At 43.3% G+C, this 15,204-nt stretch overlaps 1 protein-coding gene across 2 annotated transcripts in view; it reads left to right on the top strand.

The window, feature by feature from the left end:
* Positions 1-15,204, top strand: part of FCAMR (Fc alpha and mu receptor) — a 33,031-nt gene that overhangs the window by 1,449 nt on the left and 16,378 nt on the right. The window contains exon 1 of one of the 2 annotated variants that reach the window (XM_014739537.3): positions 5,852-6,055. The exons of the other annotated variant lie outside the window; for it this stretch is intronic. The gene's annotated coding sequence lies outside the window, so the exon portion shown is untranslated. Of the gene's footprint in view, positions 1-5,851; positions 6,056-15,204 lie in introns of those variants that run through there. 2 annotated transcript variants of the gene reach the window in all.

The raw sequence follows: 15,204 nt of genomic DNA, 5'->3' as shown, positions 1-15,204 counted from the left end.
TGTGAGATATTAAACCTGGGAACGCCTAGACTCTGGTTAGCCTGGGGCTCCCATACGTTGAATTAATGACATTCATGGCTTCAGTGTGGGGAAGAACCATCAAGAATGGGGCAGCTACTATTTGGTTTACAGGTTATGTTGAGAAAGTTAAAAAAAAAATGCTGGAAGAGTTTCAGGCAGCCAGAGCTTAGAGAACGAATCAGAGAACAGATCATTGACCAGAGAGGAACATGGAATAAGATGGGAGCAAAGTTTCTACCACAAAGGAAGGGAAAAGTCCCTTTTGGTGCTGAGAATAGGAGCTGGGTGCCAGAGGGAGAAGGGAAGGCAAAGCATCACCTGGAATGTTCGGACTCCTTCCTCACCTCAGGATGGAACACTGACAGCAGGTGTGGCAGGGTAGGAGGTAGGTGGATAAAATGAGCTGCCAGATAGATTTAGTATCTGAGAACTTCAGGGACTGCTATCCTGCCCGAGGTGGCTACAGCTGGGGAAACAACAGGCCTCACAGAGAAACGGTTCACTGGTGGGATGGCAGGTCTAACACGATCCAGGAGAGGGGACGTAAGAGTGACTGGGGCAGATGCTGTGGGCAGACTCTGAGGGACCACAGCATGTTGGAAAGAACGCACTCTACAGTGTTCTGGCACCCATGAAGGAGTGGGATAGCTGAGAGACCAGAAGAGACCTGCATTTTAAGTAAGAAAGCTGAGAGAGTGGCCCTCTTGTCACCCGAGACAGTGATGAGGACCAGGGTGTGGGTGGCAGATGCCACTGTGATACCCAAGGACCAGGGCAGGCCAGCTGTGCCTTCATCATGAAGCAGGACGAGGGGATCTGAGCAGCGGTTGGGGCTGACCAGCATCACTCTACCCAGACACGGTCCAGAGAAGGGGTGCAAGGGACCCCTTCAGGATGTTAGGAGTTTGAGCTTTGAATTCACTGCTTTACCTAAAAGAGGTCTGAAAATGAAAGAGGTCAAGTTACCCTTAATCTTCAGGTTGAAATGTCCTGCCAATGTCACCTCGTCCCTGCTAGCAACAGAAGTTAGCTTCCAGAAGAAAGTGCAATTATAAAACAAAAATTTCACTTTTGTATTTCTGAATAATATGTAAATCTTGAAACCACCACCACCAAACACACACACACACACATACACACACGCACACAAGGCCTTTTCTGAATTTAAATCCTTTATTAATTTAAAATGTATTTTTAAAGTCAGAAGAAAACTTTAAATGTGTTTGGAGCATGTTGAGTCCATAGGCAATGCAGAAAGAGAGCTCTTTTTTCCCTTTTAATAGGCATAGTTGGGATTGCTTTGTACTTTGTGTCAGAGGAACTCGAAACTCTTTCCTGTGTTAGTGGTGTAAGGTGGATGAGGCCAGCGTGGGTGGCAGAGGAGTGAACACAGGAGAATGGGACAATCTGGAAACCTCTGCCTGCTTCAGAGTCCCCGCACAGCCTCTTGCTCCCTCACATTCCATATGTCCCGGTGTGCCTGGGGCAGTCCCAGATTACACCGCTGACCCAGCACAAGGATTAAAAGTGCCCCCTTTAACTTTCAAAAGCATCCTAGTCTGTCATACATTACGTGGTCACCCTGGCCACGGAGCCTTTCCACCGCAAGGTGGCAGCATCTGCCCACAGTTGAAAAGGACTGCAGCTTGTGGGTGGCGCCCTATCTGGGCAGACAAAGTGGCCCCTTCATTAACCCAGGACAGGGCTGGATGTATAACACCAGACAGACGAAATGGGGGCACCTTAGAATGCAAGGACTTGTAAAGGGGTCACCTTGTCCACCCCCGCCATGTGGCAGGCCACACAACCACACCAGGCACCCGTGGGAAACCTGTCTGCAGGGTGAGGATTCCCTCAGCAGCTAGAATTAGACCTGGGTTCAAGCATTCCCTGGGGAACGCGGGGAGGGGCCTCTCCCCCAGCGGTTTCTGAGGCCCTTCTGCGAAGACAGGAGCCCCCGCCCTGAAGGTGTAGCCTGCTTGGGCGTGTTCCTGAAGGAGGTGTCCACGTTCCAGCCGATACTTTTCTTCTTCCTTCTTGTTAATGGGTTGAATTTTGTCTGCAAAAAGATAGGTTGAAGTCCTAACCCCAGTACCTCTGAATGGCCTTATTTGAAAATAGGGTCACTGAAGATCCAAGTAATTTAGATGAGGCCTTGGAGAGTAGAGCGGGCCTTTGATCCTGTGACTGGTGTCCGTGCAAGAAGAGAAGAAGTATTGGAGTGATGCTGCCTCAGGTCAAGGAACGCCTGGGGTACCAGAAGCTGGAAGAGGCAAGGATGAACACTCTGCTAGAGGGTTCGGAAGGATCATGGCCCTGCCAACACCTTGATCTGGGACTTCTAGCCTCCAGAGCACGAGAGAATAAATTTCTGTTGTTTTTCAGCCAGCGGTTCGTGGCACGTTGTTACAGCAGCCCTAGGAAACCGATGCACTGCCCTCTCACACTTGGCCAATCCCAACGTATTAGCATCTCTCACTGCATAACAACACTCCCACACAGTCAGCAGCTTAAAACAACACACATTTATTATCTCCTGGGTTTTGTGGATCAAAAGTCCCAGCATGGCTTAGCTGAGTTCTCTGCAAGGCTGCGATCAAGGTGTTGGCCAAGGCTGGGTTCTCACCTGAGAGCTCAAGTAGAGAAGGGTCCGCTTCCAAGCTGACATGATTATTGGCGGGATGCAGGTCCTGTAGGTTGCTGGACTGAGAGCCTCGGTTTCTTGCTGGCTGCAGGCCAAAGGCTGCCCTCAGTTCCCTGCTGCATGGCCCTCTCCACAGAGCAGCTCACGCCGTGGCAGCCGGCTGCAGCAAAGCCAGCAAGGGAAAAACTCTCCTCACAAGACAGGCGCTGCAATCTCACGCATCTGCATCACGGAAGTGACCTCTCGTCACCTTGCCATGTTCTGTGGGTTAAAAGTAAGTCACAGATCACCCCCACGCTTGAGGAAAAGGCATGAAACCCAGGAGGCAGGGACCACGGGGGCCACATCTATGAGGGGTGGGTAACAAATTCCCCCAGGGTTATGTTTCCAGTGTGAACATCCAGGAGCTCAAGTCTCCACAGCTCTGTCACCTTCTCCCCATAAGTCAAAAGACAAAAGTTGTTTTTCCTCCCCATTCCCAAATTGGGAGCAACTTCTCACTGGTCTGTGGGGTGACCCGCTTCCCAGCTATGCCCCTTTCTCCGTGCTGCCAGTGGCCCCTAAATCCTGGGGCAGGGGCCAAGAGTGGAAGCTGAAAGCAGGCTGGCGTGGGCAGGGACAGGCTGTGTTCTCCCAGGATCTGGCTATTATCTTCCTCGGGGGTTGAAATGAGCCACTGCTCCTACGCGTTCACTTTTGCCTCTGCTGCTGGGCTCGGGGTCAGTCCCACTTCGGCAGGGAGGGTGCTCCCCTGATAGTCTCTGTCTCCACATTTTCCCCACCCTCCTTTACTCTTAGGCTGAGGCCATGTGACTAGTCCAGGCCAAGTACATTTGATGTGGCACTTTTGGGGTGAAGAAATGAAAAGCCCGTGTGGTTTCTCCATCCGTTTCTTCCCTGACTCAGCAGACTTGGAGGCCAAGTGTTGAGAGGGTGGTGCCACTAGATGAGGGAGCTGGGCTCCTGAGGGGTGGCTCTACTGGAGAGAGAGACCCTGCCAATCCATGTGGGATGTTGCTTGAGTTAGAAATAAATAAAGTTCGCTGTGTTAAACCACTTAGATTTTAGGGTTTGCCTACTGTATGAGCCTAGCAATAAGTACCCTAACTGATCACCTTCATTTGGGTTTCTCGATCAGCCGTCAGGAAAACGTTGCAAAGAGAAGCTCAGCCAAGCACATCCAAAGCATCCCAAACATGTGCTGGGGTCCAGAGATCTGCCCGGGCCAGTCGGAGACTAACACTGACTGTTGATTCTGTTTGATGCCACTTACAAGTGTGACCTTGGGCAAATGACTTCGCCTCTGTGCCTCAGTTTCCATCCTTGTAAAATAGGGTTCTACTAGTACCTTGTCATATGGCTTTTGTGAAGAGTAATCGAGTAAAACACGTGGAGCAGTGGACAGTTTCTTGCTCGTGGTCTGTGTTATTGGCTGGGATGTGGGTACGCACTCTGGGGCACCAAGGGGGTGCTCGCTTCAACCTTACCCCCAACCTCTCAGCACAGGTCCCTGGGGGCTTCTCCTCGGCCCAGGAAAAGGATTGGGCCACCCATCTCCAAAACAAGTCCCCACTTAAATTCTTTCTTCCTTCCCCAACTCCCTCTTTCAAGCTATTCCCTTCCTTTCCTTGACACTAGAGGATGCTTCATGATTGCACCATCCCAAACTCCAGTTCAGCTTCTAGCTCAGTCCAGTAGACAGCTGGCAGGGGTGAGGCAGGTGGCCGAACTTGAACTTAGAGCAAATCACTCCTTGTGTGGGAGATAGGCTTCTCACTCATCAGAACCCAACTGACCTAAATGTTGCTAGCACCCTCTCCTATCCAGACTTGTCCTGACTGCTTTCTTAGAGTTCTATGCTTTTCCTTCTTAATAGTCGTTAACATTTGTAATTATAGACTTGTTTCTATGCTGCTCAGATCAAGGTCCCTCTCCTCCTCCAGACTATAAGCTTCATGAAGGGAGGGACATACCTGTTTTGTTCACTATCGATTTCCAGCACCCAGCATAGTGTTTGGTTTATTTATTCTTGATAAATACTTGAGGTCTCGTTAAATTAATTCCTCTTTTTCTTCTCATACATGCCCTCCACCCACCCGCTCTCCACACCGCTGACATCAGCCTGACTTTGTGCTGCTCATCACTACGATCCCAATCTCATGACCTTTGGGTGTTGCCACAATTTCCTAACAGGTTTTCGTTTTTCCAAATGTTTGCTCTCCAATACATGTTGTCCACTCCACTACCCAGCTCCTAAAAAACATTACTCACAGGTTTAATTCCCAAGAGCTTTCGAGACATACTGACAAATTCATCTAGAAGGGAGCAGCTTTGATGGTGTAGGGCAGCGGGGCAAGTTAACTTCCCTGAGGCCCCACATTCCTCTCTAAATAGCAGGGATAGTCATGCTGACCTAGGGGTCATTGCAATGCTTAAATGAGATCATGGCAGAAAATAAACACTCAATACGGAATACATAGTTGCATCAATAAGAGTCTATGATTTTAGTCCAAAGGAATGAGGCTTGCTCAGATGAGCCAACAAAAGACTCAGGTGGACTAGTTCAAAGCTACGGAGAAAAGAGGGAATAGATTTAATCTTATATTTCTCTTTCCAGAAGGTATAAGCATTACTAATAGCTAGAAATTAAAAGTAGTTAGATTTTTCTCAATCAGAATTTCCTAAAAATTAGAACTGTTTGAAAATGGAATTGGCCTTGTGTGAGTTCCCTGTCACTGGAGGTAATCAAACTGAGGTGGAATGTCTCCTTTTTAAGGAAATCTTTGACGATATTGTACATCAAGTGGAGATTTGAATTCTGTCACTTCTAAGGTCCCTTACGCTTTATGATTCTCTGATAATTTATGATTCTATGAGAATCTTCTCCTAACTTCTTCGGCCCATTGAATTCTCTCATTCTTTTGTACCAGCAAAAGTCAGAGGAGTTCACATGAGACTGAATCCTGAAGGTGCTGGATCAAAAGGGCTGAAACGTAACATAAGATAGAGAAGAACTTATTGATTTGGGAACACTCTCTAGGGATACAAGATTTAACACCCTGGTAAGGCCTCCAGGAGGTGATATGACCTCGCTGTTCAAATGGCTCCTAGAAGTAGGGAAAAAGTGATGGCCTAAGCTAGATGAAGTTGCAAAGCCAGTACTGCCCCAGGAGGCAGTGGAAGGAGAAATGCAAAGGCTCAGGGAAGTAAGCATGCTAGAGTGGATATACCTAAGGCTGGGAGACGTACTAGATGATTCTATTCCATGGGAAGGCCTGTGGAATACCACTCACAAAAGCTGAAAGAAATGAGCTGGTTGAGAAGGACACCAGTATCACCAAAAAGATCACCTGGGGTTCTCTTCCACAAGCCAAGGCTGATGGTGAAGAGGTAGGTGGAAAATTTGGTTCAGTGATACCAATAGTGATGATAGGCCCAGGACCAGAGAGGCCAGGTAGATGCAGTTATGATGAGCAACCTGGCTGGAGCCAAAGGGATGTCGGGGAGGAAAAAATTTTTCCTCTATCCTTCTAAGTTCTTTGGCTGGCCTAATAATTAAATTGACATAAAACAGATTAAGAGGAGAAAAACTAACTTAATTCATACGTGCAAAGGTCTCATAGATATGAGGACCAAAGAAACGAACAACGTGGGCAGCTTTTCTAATTTTTAGACAGAGAAACAATAAATTTGAGAAGAACTGACGAGATGAAGAAAGTGAGGCTTGGGTACTAATTAGAGAAGAAATGAAGCAGAGTTTGTTTGCACAGCCTTCTTGGCCCCGAATTCTCTGTCTCTGGTGATAAGGATGTCTCTCTGCCTCCTGGTGCAGGGAGGGTGTCTTTCACATGGGGGATTTATTTCCTGCTTTCACGGGGACAGAAATGAGGGTCTTACACTGGCTGTTTCTTAAGTAGCTTTAATTCAAAATAATTGCCATGCCAAAGTAGCACGTCATTTAGGGGCAACGTGCCCTGAGCCCCATCAGTTCCCCCCTCTGAAACTTCCCTGGAAGTTTTAAATATTAAAGGCTGAACTGATGGCTGTGGAGAGCAGAATCAGGTTAGTAGCTGAGTAGTACACTGATCCTTATCTCATTGAGCCAGTTTCTTAGTCCTGAGAACAGGTCAATCCAGTTAAACTCATTTTAGCAGGCGGTGATGCAGGTGGGCTCCCAAAGTTAGCTCTGTGTTGTGCAAGCAATCAGTTATTTAATAAGAGGCATGTCAAGGGAAACAAGAGAGAAACAATGGTTAATGATTGGAGAGAATTAAAAACCAGTTTCTGAGTTTTGAGAGTGGCCAGTTGAGAAGATTTCTAGATGTCAGATTTGAAGCATTCTTCAGATAGAGTGATGGCAGGCAGTGACAATTTGACAGATTTTGCTGGTTTGCAGTTTGAATGACTCTGGTGATTTTCCTGAGTGGTCACACAGCAACAAGCACAAAGATGGTCCATATATGAGCTGGTGTGGTGATTTACCTGAAGTTTATATCAAGTTGTCCAATTTTAGTTTGCATGGCTTTAGAGAAAGAGCAGTTTTAGTTCTTAATGATTCTGAGTCAGAAGCATGGGAGAAAAATTGGAAAAGTCAGTTTGGAGAATTGTAGTGAGACATTGGAGGAAACTGGAAGAATTCAGGTTCTAGTCCAGTTTGCAGGTAGAAAACAACCTCAAAGAAAATTAATAGAACTAGAATCTAATATCCATAAATGTATATTATAGTTTCTACTGAAACATAATTTTTTCTCTTTACCTTCACCCCTACTTCCATCAAAGATAACCATAGTAAGACCAATTTATTTGTAAAGTCATTTCAATAAACTTGGGCTGGTTATTTACATAAGTGCAGCAAGAATAATGACTGACCGTATGGAATCTTTTAATCTGCTTTGCTGGAATTTTCCATAAGGAATCTCAGATTCGACCTCTTGATAACCTCAAATGAAGGACTTGCCATCAGACTTCACCTGCAATACCTATAGATTTGGGTTAATTCCTCTCTTCTCAAGATCCTGAAAATATTTTGAGGTTCCTGGGCCTGTCACGAACTGACTTTCTCTACTCACCTGGTAAAGCTTCTGGGAGCCCTGTAAACAAAGTACCAGGCAGACATTTCCAAGGGGCTTTATTTGCTCCATAAAATCAGCCTTAGTTCCTTAAAGCTATCTGGTCATATCTGAGTCTACACATGTCTCTCTCAAATATGACATTCCAATCAAAACCTTGGTAATATAACCAATGTTTCCAATTGCGTCCTGTGACAAGGAGAACAGATTCTTATTGAACTTATGCAAATAACTATATTGGCATGGAAATGAGAATACTCACTGAGAGTTTCTGAATTCTGGAGAGACCAGGAGGGAGAAAACGGTGTGTTTTATCTTTCATGTAAGTCATAGGTAGCTTAAAAGAAAAGAGTTTCCTTAAATCTGGAAAAGCAAAACATTAAGAAAATCAGCATGTTTCAAATAAAAAAGTCATTAAAAAGTTAGAATCATTCTCTCCAGTTCGTTCAGTTCCATGTAATTAATCCTTGTTTATCTTGGTCTTTGGTTAAGTTTTATGAAGCCATCAGTTTCTCCATTAGGGCTCTGTAAATTCTTACTCGGTTCAGTGGTATGATCTGAAAGTTATCAGAAACTTGTATTCTAGAGTACTTGTCAGATTCCCTTCCACGAATTTCTCTGAAGATGAAACACAGTTGCAGGAAGCTTTTGTAAAAGCTTCTGAGTAAAACAAAAACTGTAAATAATAAAAGACTTTAAAACACCCATGGTTAAAGATCTGATAAGAGTTCATTATAATGCAGTTGACAAGGAAATTTGCTTATTTCTGTGACACATAATATTTTAAGATAATAACTTGAATTATGGCTAATAACATTATACCAGGACATATCACAATTTTAGGAATTTTACATAATTTTTAGAACACTTATACTAATAACATTCATCATGCACTATAACCTAAGAAGATTTATCATAACTTATTTGAAAATGCTTCCCATGTAATTTAACATATAAAATAACCCTAATTAGTGTAACATCTCTCCTTTTTTAAAAATAATAAGGAGAGAGAACAAATCTTTGAGATGTTTCAGGGGCTGTCTGGAAAAAATCCCAAAGTTAATTCTAAGTCAAAAAGACTTCATTTAGAATTTGATTGGGGGCAGTTTGTCAAAAAGATCAAGCAGCTTTAAAGCACTTGGTCAAATAGGATCATAGGTCACTGTGAAACAATAATCAGTTATCCATTTAACCAAAGTGACAAGTTAAGTGCTTGTAAAAACAAAAGGCTCTCTCAGTGGAAAAGATTCAATTTTTCAAACAATCAAAGACCTGATGATAAAGACAGCAAACACAGGAAATCATTTTTATAAAACATAGAATTGCTGCTTTCCAGGCAGATCACTTAAAAGGCAAAAAAACCAACCAAACAAACAAACAACCTTCATAATATCCTGTCAAGAGCAGGCCAACATTCGAGGAAAACTCTATCCTTTTGAGAGAGAGAAAACCAAACTTTAATTTTGCACCAGCATGCCTTCGATATTAAAACTCATTCACTTAATTAAATTCATTTTAATCTTAGCCAACCCAGACTACACATAGAATTTCTTCCCAAAGATTCCTTTTGCTTAAACCTTCTATAACTTTCTTTTTTACATTCAGGCATTGTCTTTCCTTCTTCTCATAACCAGTTGTACTTTAGGACAAATTTACTTTCTTTTCCCCTAACAAAACATCTCCATACCTCATACCTTTTCTTACCCAAAAACATCTCCTACTTTCCGTGTATATAGAGATGTTCCCCTATTGTTTTTAGTAGCTTTAACCACATATATTAATTAGAATTCTTAGCCATTAGAAACCTTCTAGCAAAAACGAAGAAGCAAGCAATTGTGGACTATCGGTTACACCAGCAGTATTTTTTAGATTGGCAAATTTATGAACACATTTCATAATTTCTAGAAATGTATGCTTCATCACAGTACATTTTTTCAATTTGGTATAAGATGTGTTTACTAATAGACCCAAATTTATCTTTAGTTTCTCTGCAAAAAGAAGCCAAAAGTAAATAAACCTGTGTTCAGTAATTAATGTTCTAGTATTTCATCTTATTTAGAAAATGGTCTAGATATTCAATGAATTTCCATCACTTAATTTAACTTAGCAAAGCTGTAAGGGTGTAAGTTAACAAAAAGATTTGGAAAACTATTTAAGCAGACATACCATAAAACAATTATTGCTGAAAAATTCACCTAAAAACTCTTATCTCATTTACATCTATTTAATTCATTTGTTCTTAACAGTAATGTTTAGATTACCTACAAAAACTTCATGAGACATTAGACAAAGTCAGCCATCATCTCAAGCTAATTTTTTTGCTGACAAATTTTTCAACAGAGATAATATGAGCTTGTTTGATTAGTAAACCCAGGTAAAATAAAAGTTGTTTATTTGCATTATATTTAATGCTGATAACTCTGAATACATAACTATTTTAATTAAACCAAACTTGAACTAGTTTTTTTCCCCAAAGATTAACCCAAGTCACATGAACCTGAAAAACACTAAGGTTAGTTTCACTTATATCTCTGAGATTTAAAAATACTTAATTTATAAGTGCTTTATTTTAAGACAATTAAATAGAGCTCTTTTGCAAATTAATTTTGGCAATACTATCTGGAGGTAGAAAAATGTCATATCTATAACCTACATACATAGACATGTAGACAGACACAAACAGAGATCTCTTAGGTTTTATTTTAAAACTTTATCCGTAAACCAGATATGATACAAAACTCACTAATTTATAAGTAATTGTGTCTCTAGTAGACAGAATAAATTAAGGTAAGAGTTAGGGAAAGAGTCCGTTTGTAGCAGTCAGTATTTTTAAAAGATCTTTTTCTCTCTTTTTATTTTTCTTCAGTTTTAGGCGATTGTGGGCTGTGTTTACATTTCAAAGACATGATAAAACTTACAGCTTCAAGGGACAAAGAAAGAATGCAAGTTGTTTTTTCCTTGGAGTTTTGGGGTATATTTACCTATTATCAGAAGTCTAGGGTAATTACTATTTAACTTTTTTCTTAAGTGCAGGACAATTGTACTTCCAATGTCCTGATTTTTTTTTAAAAGATTCAAGTTGCAAATCAAGAATTATTGATTTTAACTCTTTTCTTTGTATTCCTGCAAGCTACCTTCAAAGAATTGAGTAGCCACAAAGGACATTGTATGGCAAGGCCTGAAGCTGGCAGAGCCTAATTGTAGAGCCTAGCAAAAAAAAAAAAAAAAAAGAGAGAGATAGAACCGTATTGTCCATCCTTGGTGCTTTTGCTGAATTTATTTTCTGGCTTTTAACATTTAAGTGAGCAGCCTTGGGCTTGCAGATGAGGCTGGAGCGCTCTCTGCAAATCTTGCTGGGAGAGGGAAGTTAGCACAGACAGCAGGGGGTTAGGGGTTTTCTGGGGAAGGTGGAGGAGTTAGGGAATTTGCTGAGATGGGGCCAGATTTTAAGGGGAATTTACACTGGATGTGAACTTTAATTTTGTTCTGTTTAATTTCTGTCTTTTCATCTTGTTAAAAGGAGTCCCAAAGGCTAGCTCTTATGTTTCTTTGTATCCACTGTTTAATTTGGTCTTTCCAAAGGTACCAATAAAAAAACGTTTAAGATGAGAGCTCTCTAAAAATTTTTTTCTTTTAAACATTGGCAATTCATCATCTGGACATTGATGAGTGGGATCTTATAGGATCTCAACAGCAGCTCAAACCAATAAGCCTTTTATGGCTTAACCAAGGATGCAGGGGTCATCCTACAAGAGAGTACAAAATATGCAGCCCACGTAAGATCTAGGAAGTTTGCTCCCAAAAAAAGCGAAGGCCTTCATTGCATAGGCGGTAAAGACGATAGAATAAAAACAGCATCTCTGGTCTCTCATGGCAACGTGAGTTGCTCCAGTTACAGACCCTGTAACCTCTGACACTGGGCAGGCGCTACCGGAGTGGGACTGTTCCAGCACCAACAAAGCGATGAAAGTTGAGATGACAGTGGCCCCTTATGGATTAGGACCCTTTATGACAAATTCCCCTGCGAGCTAGCATAGCCAGACAGAGTGCTGCTTGTGACTTTGTGTCTCAGAACTGCAGTCTGTTTGACTGGCTACTAAGGTTCATCCTGGTAAGTGCACCTTCCAGACAGCAGACACCAGAGAGAATATTCTCTCTGGTCACAAAGTCAAGCTCTCAGGACATAGAACAAGACAAAAGGACAAACTTCATCTGGTTTTGACGTAGGAGACCCACAGCAAAGTTTCTCTATACAGATGCTGGTCTGCCGAGAATCTCGCAGTCACCAGTCTGTGAGGCCAGCTGAAATATCAGGCTTACAGGGCCTGTGCCTGCATTCCACCCTATTGTTGCCCTCCTTATAACAAATGACACAACAGACAGAGACAAAGAAAAACAATGGCTATCTCTGGGAGGACAGGAATCAATAAACTAGAGTTGCTATGCCCGAGGAACAATTAGTGCCACAAATATTTCCTCCCGTTAATCTAAATTTAGAGAAGAAAGGGACCAGGCGTACAGAGAGATGGAGGGGAGCTGACTTTGGTAAAAAAAGAGAATTCTTACCTTCTGCTGACCCTTGTCCAGAGTCCCAGGCTCTTGCAGCTGCTTCAGCCCTGGAGCAAGGAGTGTCTAGTCAGTGAAGTTTATCCTGACGGCTATGTCCACTGTTATGGAGGAAAAATTTTTTCCTCTACCCTTCTAAGTTCTCTGGCTGGCCTAGTAGTTAAATTGACATAAAATAGATTAACAGGAGAAAAGCAATTTTAATTCATATCTATGGAGGTTTCATAGATAAGGGACCTAAAGAAATGACCGAAGCAAGCAACTTTTATACTTTTTAGACGAAGAAACAATAAATTTATGAAGAACTGACAAGACAAGGAAACTGAGGCTTGGGTACTAATTAATGAAGAAATGAAGCAGAGTTTATTTCCACACACTTCTCAGTCCTGAATGCCATATCTCTGGCAGGAAGGATGCCTCCTGATGCAGGGAGCAGACCTGTCACCTGGAAGATTTATTTCCTGCTTTCCCAGGGACAGAAAACAGGGTCAGAGTATCCAGCATGCACCTGCTGTTTCTTAAGTAACTTTAATTCAAAATAATTATTCTGTCAAAGTGGCATATTTTGGGGCAACATGACCTGAGCCCTGTCAGGGACCTCACCCACAGAGAGTTACGGAGATGATCAAAAGAACACAGCGTCCCGAGAGGCAAAACGGACACTCAGCCAACAAGGGTGTTTCCTAGGTTGCACCGTTAGAAGAAGTTAAGGATGGAGGACAAAGAGCCTGAGGGCGGTAGCCCCGATAAAATGTCATAATCCCTTGCCCATTTTCTGGACCTGAGCCAGTTTCCAGACTCAGACTCAGCCGGGTCCCAGGAGAATGAGCCCTGCGACACCAGCAAACGTATACAGTAATGATTCCATAAGTCCTTCCCAAAGAGACCCACGGTCATTTATTTGGGTAACTGTACACTGGGGAAAAGGGATTCACAAATGTTCTGAGGACCATTGGACACGGGGGCCAAGCTGAGATGATACCCAAAGAACCAAAGTGTCATCACGACCCCCTGTTCTAACTAATGGGGTATATGTGGCCAGGTAATGAATAAAGTCCTGGCTTACATTGTGCCCACTAGGTCTGCAGACACACGCAGTGGTAGTTTCTCTAGTCTGTGAATAGATAATCGTGGTTGACAGGCTTGTTAGTTGGATCACTGGGTCTTAGGCTTGTGGGGTAAGAGCTATCGTAGTGAGGAAGGCCAAGTGGAAGCCTCCGAAACTGCTCCATCCCAGCCAAGACAAGAATTACAAAACAATGTCTCCTGCTGGGGGGAATTGTTGATATTGGTACCACCCTGAAGAAGCTAAAGGAGGCAGAGTGGTATTTCCCATAATATCTCCCTTCAAGTTAGTAGTTGGCTCCTGCAGAAACCTAGTGGATCCTGGGAGAGGACAATTAACTACCACAAGCTCAACCAAATATTAGTCCCGAATCCAGCCTTTGTGTCTGTTTACCTACTACAGCAGATTGACATGGCCTTGGGCAAAGAGTTTGCAGCCTTGATTTGGTGAATACATTCTTTGCTATTCCCTTCAGAGAAGAAGATTAGAGACAATTTGCATTTATATGGGTGAACAACAACATATATTTACATTATTGTCTCAAGGCTGTGCTAACTCCCCTGCTCTCTGTTATAACATAGTCCGAAGGCATCTGTACCATCTGGACATCCTGAAGAATGTCATGTCAATCCATTATTTATTCATGACATTATGCTAATCAGGCCATGTGAGCAGGAAGTGGCTAGCATGTTGGAAGCCTTAGTAAGACACACATGCCTCAGAGGGTAGGAGGTAAACCTTTGAAGACTCAGGGAACTGCCACATCAACAATATTTTTAGGGGTCGAATGATCAGGGGCCTGCCAAGAAATCTCTCCCCAGGTGAAAGACAAGATGTTACATCTTGCACCTGCCACCACAATGAAGGAAGCAACATAGCAGATAGGCCTCTTTGGCTCTGGACCAGCATATTCCACACTTGGAAATACTGCTCTAGCCCACACACCAAGTGGCATAAAATGCTTCTACCTTTGAATGGGGCCCAGAGCAGAAAAGGGCTCTGCAGCAGGTCCAGGCTGAGATGTAAGCAACCCTGCCACTTAATATTAGAGGTAGAGGTGTTGGGAAAAGATGCCATGTGGAACTTCTGACAAGCCACAGTGGGACAATCGCAGCCTAGTCACAAGGTCCCCTGTGGATATTTTGCCAGGCCATGTCATCTGCAAGGGAGAATCGTGTGTCTTTTAAAAAACAACTCCTGACATGATACTGGGCCTTGGTAGAGGTGTAATACCTGAACCCAGGACACCAGTTCCAGGGTGCATCTGGAACTGCTCATCGTGAGCTGAGAGCGATTACACCCACTAAGTCATAAGAGCAGGCAGGCCAGCAGCAATTCATCATTGATTGGAAATGCCACGGCTGGGACCCAGCACAGCAAGGACTTGAGGGTACAAGCAAGCCACGTGAGCAAGTAGCACAGCCCCTCATATCAGCTAGAATGGCTGCAACAGTGCCCCTCCCTCTGCTCACAAGGGGCCACATAGGAGGATTCTGTGTAACTGCATGGCAGGGGACCAGAAAACCCAAGCTTCATTTGTAGATGAGTTGGTTCAAGACATGGGTTCAAGTTGGAAGTGAACAGTAGGTATATTACAAGGAGTGGCCTCAAAAAACAGTGGCAAGAGAAAGTCCTCCCACTAGGCAGAACTTTGGGCAGGGCACCTGGTCATCTACTTCGTGCGAAAGGAAAAATGGCCTGCTGTTAGAATACACACAGGTCTGGATAGAGAAAGATTGAAAGGTTGGTTAGAGACACGTGGATGGACATGGGAGAAGCATGAAGACTGAAGCTCTTTGTATCATAAGCTAATGCCCACCAGAGAGTATCTACATGGA

The sequence above is a fragment of the Equus caballus genome, chromosome 5, assembly GCF_041296265.1.
Source record: "Equus caballus isolate H_3958 breed thoroughbred chromosome 5, TB-T2T, whole genome shotgun sequence".
Lineage (NCBI taxonomy): Eukaryota > Metazoa > Chordata > Mammalia > Perissodactyla > Equidae > Equus > Equus caballus.
Note: the sequence above shows the minus strand (reverse complement) of the source record. Positions and strands in the feature narration are given on the sequence as shown.